Below are 9,408 nucleotides of genomic sequence, written 5' to 3' on the forward strand. Positions count from 1 at the left end.
TATTTACATATTATTATGTGAGTATGTACGTGGGGGTGGCACATCTGCTACCGTGTGTATGTAGATGGAGGTTAGAGATCAATTTGTTATGTCTGTTGCTGAGGACAAGCTAAGGACAATTCCTGACCCTTCTGGTTCCATCTCTACAGAGGTTATAGTCATATACCAGCATGCCCAACTCAATCATTGCCTTGCTTGATCTTGACGGGTTTTTATGTTTGGTTTGATTTTTCAGAGAGGATCTTATAGAGCCCATAATAGCCTCAAACTCACTATGTCACTAAGTATGGCTTTAAACTCCTGACCCTACTCCCTCTGTCTCTCAGTAGCCGAGATTATAGTTGTATGCCACCACCTCTGACTGGAAAACTTTATTCAACAACTTACATATTGACGATTTTCCTCTTTCCCTTGTTCAAATAAAGAGTTAATTTATCCCGTGAGTCTCCAAAGTGTTCTATGGAACTTAGGATGCAATGTGAAATTTACAAGTTTCAGAGATAACAGATGTGTGTCTCAAGAGAAGACTTTTACTTGCTCCCTATCGCCCTCCCTTCTTTCAGTTATGTACGTATGTATGTATGCACATATGTATGCATGTATATATGTATGTACGTATGTATGTATGTATGTATGTATGTATGTTCCACAGCATCAATATGAAGGTTAAGGGACAATTTACATCAGTCAGTTCTCTTCTTCCACAGTAAGTATCTTAGGACTAAAATATGGGTTATCTGGCTTGGTATTAAGAGCCCTTACCTGCTGAACTCTTTTTCATAATTTGACACAGGTCTAAGTAACCCACACTGGTTGCTGGGAGACTAGTCGGGGACGGTCTGAAAGGAGAGAGTGTGGAATATTGGAGGCGGATAGGATTAAGATTATATTTTATGAAACTGTCAAAGACTAAATAAAAGATGTGTCTAAAATAAAACCAGCGTGAGTCTCTAGACTGGTGGAAAGAACCTCGTTCTCAATTTCTCGCTTAGGGGAGAGCAGGGTTTAACTAGAAAGAGGCACGGAAGAGGTGCACTTTGACAGCAGAGAAACAAAATCAGCAGAGGAATGCAGGAGGGAGTCTGCAAACCCGCCGGACTTTCCCGCCTAAAAGGCGAGGGGGTGGCGCTGACATGTGGGCGGGGCCGAGGCCAGGGCGGGCCCCCGGGCGAGGGCGGAGTCTTGGCTCGGGGCGGGATCCGACGTGTGGGCGGGCCCCAGGGAAGGGCGGGGTTGCTTCTCCGCCCCTCCCCATTTTTCCCTCACTGGTTTCCTCCCTGCTACGTTTCATCAAGATCCCGACAGGCCCAGCGGCTAAGGGAGTCACGTGAGAGTGGGCGGAGGACGCAGAGCGGGGCTCCACGGCTTGTGCGTCTCTATGGCTGTCAGAGGTGGGCGGCTTTCTCCGAGTTGCTGCTAAAGCTGGAGCGCGGACGGGTGAGTGTGAGGACTCTGATCGCCCGGCGGAGACAGGTTTAGGGGAGGGGACGCCGGCACGTTTTGGGGACGAGCCTTTTGTGTGGCTCTAGATCCGGCCACTTTTCAGGTCCACTGGGGACTGCTGTCTTGGTGATGCTGCTGGTGATATGCTGAGGGGACTCTCGGTCCTCCGCTCCCTTCACCCCGTCATCCCTTATCCCTGTCAGGGAGAACTTGTAGTTGCCCGGCTTCTAACCTCAGAGTGCATCCACTCTACCCGCGGCGAGGACACAGGGGTAGCCCTCATGGGTTCTCCGGGAATTCGTGGATGTGGTCAGAAGAAGTGGACAGAGGAGTTTACAGCTACGACAGAAAGATAAATACACTTATCACTGATAGAGAAAAGGGGCGGGGGGAATCATTGGCTTAGGAAAGCAAAACAAACTACAGACTTCTTGGACTCTTCCGTTTTTATCCTCACCAGCAACTTGGCGTTCTCATTCTCCTTCTTTCTCTGTCTGTGTCCAGTCCCAGTCGGGGCTACCCACACGGTGTTTCGAGAATGAGCCAGGTATTATTGATTATAGGGGATGGTAGAAGAAGAGTTTAAGGCGGACTGTGTTTTATTTATAATAGGTTGTCACCTTTATAAATCCTAGGGTTTGTTTGTCTACAGTCCCTTTCAGGTGCTTAAAGTGCAAATATTTGTATATGTAAATAGAGAAACATTTTATACCTAAGAGCGAATCATTTTCTTCCTGAGACGCTTCGGAAAGGCCCATTTTTTTCTCCTGTTTATTTATAAATAGATGTTTTGATCCACTTCTAGGATGGCTCCCTTAATAAACCTATGAACAAAAAAGAATCCAAATAAAACAAAGGAGGCCAGAACATTTTCCCAGATAAGTGGCATTCTAAACTCTTTAGGATAAGATTCTAAACAAGCACCACGTTGTTCACACCTGCAAACATTCAGGATGGTCCTGTCGGCCAGCTGTTTGTTATAGCTCAAATGCTGACAATCAGTGAAACCTAAACTCCCCAACAGATGTCTTTCATCTCCCGCACAAACTCCTTTCTAACGCTGCTAAATCACCTCCCTGTCTGACCCCGCCTCCATCACTCGGATTGGCCTTAAAGGCTGAATCTTTCCTTTTCTTTTTTTAAAGATTTATTTATTTATTTATTTATTTATTTATTTAATGTATATGCGTACACCATCTTCAGATACACCATTACCATCTGGTTGTGAGCCACCATGTGGTTGCTAGGAATCGAACTCAGGACTTCTGGAAGAGCAGTCGTTGCTTTGAACCACTAAGCCATCTCTCCAGCCCAAAGTCTGAATCTCTCTGTCTCAGACCACTTGCCTGCCCAGACCTTGCAGGCTTCAATATGTTCAGTCCCCACTTCTCATAAATCTTTGATTTTGTTTCACTTAAAGACATTACCCTGACTACCTGCTGATGCCAAGAAAGTATCACCAACGCCTAAGTATCCGTACAGAAGGTCGTAACATTCAAAATATTATTAGCAGAAAGCGGGGATTCCAGAATGGCTTGTGCGCCTGGAGAGAATGCTAGAAACCAATAAAGGCTGGTAAAAGCAAGAGCATCAGTGCCTTTATTGCTGTCTTCCTATAATTTCATGGAGTAGTTACTGTATTCAGTAAATCCATCCATCCATTCATCTATTGAGACAGTGTTTCACTGTGTTGCCTTGAACTCCTGGATATAAACACCCTGCCTCAGGCTCTATAACTTGCTTTCTTATACTTAAGAGGAAAAAAAATCCTAATAATACATAATTCCTCACATAATTGAATATCATATGAAATAATTATAACCGTTATATTTAACTGAACAACTACTTCAGACCTTTGTAGTCATTTTAAAGAATCAAGTAATGACACTCTCCTCTCCAACCCTCACAGTTGGCTGGATACTTAATGGCAGTTTTCTGCCGTAGGCTCCTGAGTGCTGGGATTTTAGGCATGTGGCACCAGGCTGTGAATAAAGCCTTTCTCATATAGATAGATAGATAGATAGATAGATAGATAGATAGATAGATAGATGATAGATAGATTAGATATAGATTAGATATAAATATAGATATAGATATATAACTTTTAAACTGTGAAGTTAGTTTTAGCTCTAAAACACATGCTAAATACTCTCCATTTCCCCTCAGAGAGTTATTTGGTATACCTCCTTTTATATAAAAGTACTTTTTAAAAAAGGTTTACCACAGCATCCCCCCATCTCATAATAGAAATAGCTATCTTGCCAAAAAAAGAATGGATTCTTTTCTGATAGGTGTTCCATTTTAGTAAATCACGAGAAAAAAAATGTTAATTTTTTAAAAACGCTAAAAATTACTCTCTGGGCATGTTTGAGACGTCTGAGCACTATCTTGGAATGGTTTTTGTTTCTTATTATAAAAATAGTGTGTTCTGTTCAAAAGTGGAAACATTAAAAAAAAAAAAAAAAAGTAACATTGGGCTGAGTGTGGTGGTGCAGGCCTTTGATCTGAGTGCTCCAGAGGCAAAGGCCGGCAGATGTCTTTGTGAGTTCTACACCATCCTGGTCCATACAGTGAGTTTCAGGCCATCCAGAGCTACATAGTGACACTGTGTCTCAAATTAAAAAAAAAAAAAAAAAAGTCACACGCACATCAAGTCATGGCTATGACTGATCTCCAGAGTCATTTCCCTTTTGGGAGATGTAATTGGGAACTCTAGGAAAATAACTGAAATTTGGCCTCTTCCTCCTTAGGAAAAGTTAGCAGTAGGTTTGCACCCTGCAATACAACTGTAGAAACCCCAGAAGAGATCCTCACTGGCCAGCAATGCCAGTTTGTGCCTTCATTCATCCTAGGGGCAATAGGAAGCTTTTTGTGGTTAGGCTTGGGTTTCTTTCTTACCGTGGACTAGGAGAGAGGACAACATGGTCTTACACCACACAAGTTAAGGAGGGGGATATTTGGTTTCCAAAGAAAAATGGTTGTGGTATCACGTCCTGCTGAAGGGAGGGCGGTTATATGAAGCCGGAAACAATAGATATTTACAAGTATTTGTATTCTAACTGAAGAGGTCTTCTTTGCCTTTGAGATATAAATTATATTTGTAGTTTGGGCGTTGACTTCTGCTTTTTAAAATATCTATTATTAACTTAGAAAATTTGAAATTTGAGTCCTTTGTATAGATGTGTATTGTTATTACATCTGTGGTGTCTTGGCTCTGAAATATTTTTTTAATTTTATGTGTATGGATGGGTGTCTTGCCAGCATGTATGTCTGTGCACCATGTATGTGCCTGGAGAGGCCAGAAGAGGGCATCGGATTCCTTGAAACTGCAGTTACATGTGATTGTGAGCCACCATATATATGGGTGCTTGGAACCGAACCCAGGTCCCTAACAAGAGCAGCAAGAGCTCTTAACTAATGAGCCATCTGTCCAGCCCTCAGTATTTGAGTTTTATAACCTGTGATATACTGTAACCTTGGCCAGTTTGTCTCCATTTCTTTTTCCTCAGCACATGCTCTGTTGCTGAGCTATAGCTTACGTGTCAAGCTCAATAACTACTGGTCCTTTTTGTATTGTAGGTTAACTTGACTAAGTGACTACAGCTTATGAATAGTGAATAAAAATATTTTAAGTCCTTGAAAAGCTGTGTGATCAGTAAGAGTAAATTCTAGGTCCTCTGCATTATTCTGCTGACAAGTCTCTTGGTGTACAGACTATGTTGTGGTGATCATTGCATGAAAAATCAACCCTATAATTCACTATTTGCTGTCAAATGGGTATTAACTTTAAAACTAGTTAACATTAGTGTCTTGGTTTCTATCTCTTTATGCTTCGTTGTAATGATTCATCATATTTTAGGGGGACTATAATTAAAACGATGTACCGTTTATTGTCTTGTTTTCAATGGAAGGAAATGTCATTGGCAGCTTAGTTCAGTGGGTGCTGTACTAGCTGCTGACACTGGCCACAGAGGTTCTGATGAGGTGTGCTCTAATGCCCAACTCCTTCCTTCTTAACAGTGAACTGGATAACCACACCTCTGTGCCTGAGATTGTCCTATTGCACATGGAAATGACCATGCCTTTCTCTTGTGTGGACAAGGTTAATTAGCATATAATGAGTGTATGAATGTGTAACGTTTGAATCACGTGTAAGTGTCAATAATAGTGGAAATAGTGTCTTAAGTGATTTAAGTTTTCTAATTTTTAGAATTTTTGTCTCAATCATGCGTGTGTTTAAAATATATAGATGCCTAAGCAGTGAATTAGATTACCCTTCAAATTGTCTTGAATTTTAAGATGATTGAATTCCATGTTACATACATGTCAGTGAACTGGAAGATTTGTTAAACTACCTTATTAAGAAAGTGCTCAGGTGTTTGAAGAATCCAAGAGTGATAACAGATTTCCCAGTTTAAAGAGGGTGATACATTTTATTAACTTATATTTACTTATCCATGTGTGTGTTTGCCGGCGTGCCTACCCTTGGTCCTGTAAAGAAGAAGTTATGCTTTCGACACAGGATATCCTGGGTACTTGCTGATAGAAGAGATAACAGTGTGAAACGTACCTTATAAAAGAGAGGCAATGGTGGGAATTGGAGAACCAGGAGACATGATTAAATATAGTTAGTGATCTACCATTGAGAGTTAAATGTTGTATGGATAGAGGTGTGTTGACTCCATTTTTCTTACAAATCTAAATATTTTCCGAGCTAAAACTAGCAAGTTCAAAGTGAGTTTTACTATTTGAAACTGAAACTTGTGGCGCTGGAGAGATGGCTCAGTGGTTAAGAGTACTGGCTGCTCTTCCAGAGAACCCAGGTTCAATGCCCAGCACCTACACGGAGGCTTGCGACTGTCTGTAACTGTCCAACATCTTCTGACCTCCCTGGGTACCAGGCATGCACAGACAGACATCCAGGGATGATACCCAGTACAAATGAAAATGGTTTTCAAGTAAAATAAAAGAAAAAACATTTAAACTTTATTATTATTTTTTTAAAGATAAGGTTCAACTGGCCTCAAACTCACAGCAATCCTTCTGTCTCAGCCGGCTAAGTGCTAAGATTACAGGTGTGATCCAAAATGTGGGGCTGGAGATTGAGGCTTCCCAGTAATATTGAAGCATTGTGCTTAGGCTGATGAGGTGACGCAGCAGGTAAAAGTGCTGACTCTGCAAGAGTCATGATGACCTGAGATCCATTCCGTGCTGGAGGAAGAGAACCAAACCCTGAATGTGCAACACACACACACACACACACACACACAGTTACACCCCTTAAATAATGCAGCGCCTTTTGTATGACAGAAACCCACTGCTGCCCTTAACTAAAGTTTGCACTCCATTGCCCTCAGTGATGATGAAGACCTAACCCTGATTATTTTGCAGGGCTCCTGAGGGTCAGTAGCGCCAGCCACTTATAAGCACTTTGAGCTGCCAGTTGGTCCCTTAGTAAAAGTGTAGGAACAAGGACTGGGCAGTGGGGTAAACAGGAGACAAAGTTTATAATGATGCCCAGGATTCAGACTCCGGAGACCAGCATCAGAGTGCAGATCTAACTTTATTGTTTATTACATGAGCTTATATATAGCTTTTTAGCCAATTAGAGTATGTTTATGTATTCAAGGGCAAATCAGAGTGCAAACCTGTGTTGTTTGGCAGACTCTGACTTGCCTGTCCAGGAGCCTGTAGGGGAGACTCCAATCCCCTGTGGGAATTTCTGTGAAGATGGGAAGCAGCCACCACGCTGGCCTTGGGTCCTTTGTGTTGTCTCAGTGACATGCCAGAAGCCATGTCAGATCAGACACTGTGTACAGTGGATCAGGAGTCTCAGGAGCCTGGGTGCCTTGCTCTCTGTCCCACTTCCTCCTCCACCAGGTTCCTCCATGTCCCCCACAAAAAGCACTGTAGAAAGTGGAATATTTGTCATCTTAACTGAGAATCAGATTGTGTGAAGAACTGTCAAGTGCTATGTATAAAGTGCCCTGGCCCTCTGTCTTAGAGCCTATGGGTGTCTGCTGGGAACAAGACTTCTAAAAGGTGGCTGTATCTGGATGGCTGTGGTGAAAGGTTAGTTTTGCTGACTGTAGGACCCAAAGAGAACACACCGCCGTTCTTAAAACTGAAGGTAGTTGTGCCCGAGATGAAAGAGAATTCTGCTTGGGCAAGAGGTGTGCCCACGTATATAAAGCAGAAAAGCCACACAGCAACTCCTGGTGGAAAGCAGATCAAAACCAGAATGATCTGGAGAAAGGTGACCAGGCATGAAACAGTAGCATGGTTCATACACTAAAATACGATAAGAAAGCATTACTAATTTGTTTATGATCGTTGTCTTATAGTTATAGAAGACAGTATAATAAAGATGTTTTGGGGTGAAGTGTTGACCATCATTTCCTTTGGAAGGTTCAGAATAAATACCCAGAATGACTGGGTATGTAATTCCAGCACTAGAAGTGGAGGCAGGAAGCTCAGAAGTTAATTTATCCATAGCAAGCAGGAGGCTAGGGCTAGCAGGCCTCAAAATCAAAACAAAGCAGCACAGACTCAGCCTGAGAGAAGCCGATGAGGCAAACATGAGGGCATGTTTACTCTAGGTGATGCGCAGCACGGTGCTCATAATAGCTGGTGTCCCTTGCTCTCTGCTTAGCTCTCTCATTGCCAACACTGCTTATGTCTTTACAATTACTCTCACGGGCTTTGTGGAGTGTGCACACTCAACGTGTACCCAGCATTTGAAGAAGTAATTGTCAATGCTTTGGCATGGCTCCCATCGTTCCTTTAGCCTAGAGGTTTTCATTCTGTGCTCTGTAGAAAACAACTCTTCACCGTTAATAATTTCTTTCTTGACTCTGTGTTTTCTTAGGCTCAGGTTAAAAACTGGGGTAAACTCCCAGGTACTGCATATTTCTGTATTAAGATGAAGTGTTATTCTTAGTTTCTACTGTAAGGCATTAACTAAACATTCTAACCTTGTGAATCTAGATTTTATTTGCTTAAGCCTGTACTAGTTTCTTTCCCATATATGGGAATATATATACACAAACATATATATATACACACAAACATACATATATACATATATGTACATATATACATGCATATGCATACACACGCATATATACAAAAAGCACACACACACACAATATATGTGTGTGTGTGTGTGTGTGTATGTGTATATATATATAAAACCGTACTTTTTGTTTGCTTTTAAGGCAAGGTCTGTGTACCCCTAGCAGGCTTCGACCTTAACAGTGATCCTCCTGCTTCCGTTCCAGTTCCCCTTTGCCTTGGACTACAGATGTGCAGCACCACACTCAGTTACTTTGCTCAATATTAAGCTAGCCACAGTAGTTCTGTAGGAAGGGCGGGAAGACAGTCAGACAAGGAATGACTAGATCTGGGTTTGTTTCCCAGTGTGTTGCCTGCTAACTTTCTGTTCTTAAGTTGGTAACGCCATCTCCTTTCTGGCCTGTTGCCTTTCACAGTGAAATCTTGAAAATTTGTGAGATCACGTTCATCTCTTAATACTCTAGTACATTATCCCCTCCCCCTTTCTATGTCAGTCATTGTTTGAGGGTATTGGGGCCCACCATGTGCTAAATCCTCTTTTCAAAACTGTTTACAGTTTTTTATTATCTTAAAGGTTCATTTATTTTTACTTATGTCTGAGTGTTTGCCTCTATGTCTGTTGTTAACTGTCCTGTGAGTGCTGGGAATTGAACCAGGGTCCTCAGGAAGAGCAGTCAGTGCTCTTAACCACCAAGCCATCTCTCCAGCCCCTTGTATTACCTTCTAATTTCCAATTCCACTCCTAGGTACACACATAAAATAAAAAAATAAATAGAGAGGATTCAAAACAATATTTGAGTATCAACAGCATTATTCCCAAAAACCAAAGTGTAAACAACGCAAGTATTCATCGATGGAAGATGGGTGAGCAGAGCGGGGCCTGCTCTGCAG

General features: G+C 42.0%; 1 protein-coding gene across 1 annotated transcript in view; it reads left to right on the forward strand.

Annotated features, from left to right (window-relative positions):
* Positions 1-1,312: 1,312 nt before the first annotated feature.
* The window catches only part of Micu1 (mitochondrial calcium uptake 1), a 156,510-nt gene continuing 148,414 nt past the window's right edge, over positions 1,313-9,408 (forward strand). Inside the window, exon 1 of the mRNA XM_028776770.1 lies at positions 1,313-1,437. The gene's annotated coding sequence lies outside the window, so the exon portion shown is untranslated. The remainder of the gene's footprint in view (positions 1,438-9,408) is intronic.

The sequence above is a fragment of the Grammomys surdaster genome, unplaced genomic scaffold (assembly GCF_004785775.1).
Source record: "Grammomys surdaster isolate TR1022 unplaced genomic scaffold, NIH_TR_1.0 273, whole genome shotgun sequence".
In the NCBI taxonomy this organism is placed as follows: domain Eukaryota; kingdom Metazoa; phylum Chordata; class Mammalia; order Rodentia; family Muridae; genus Grammomys; species Grammomys surdaster.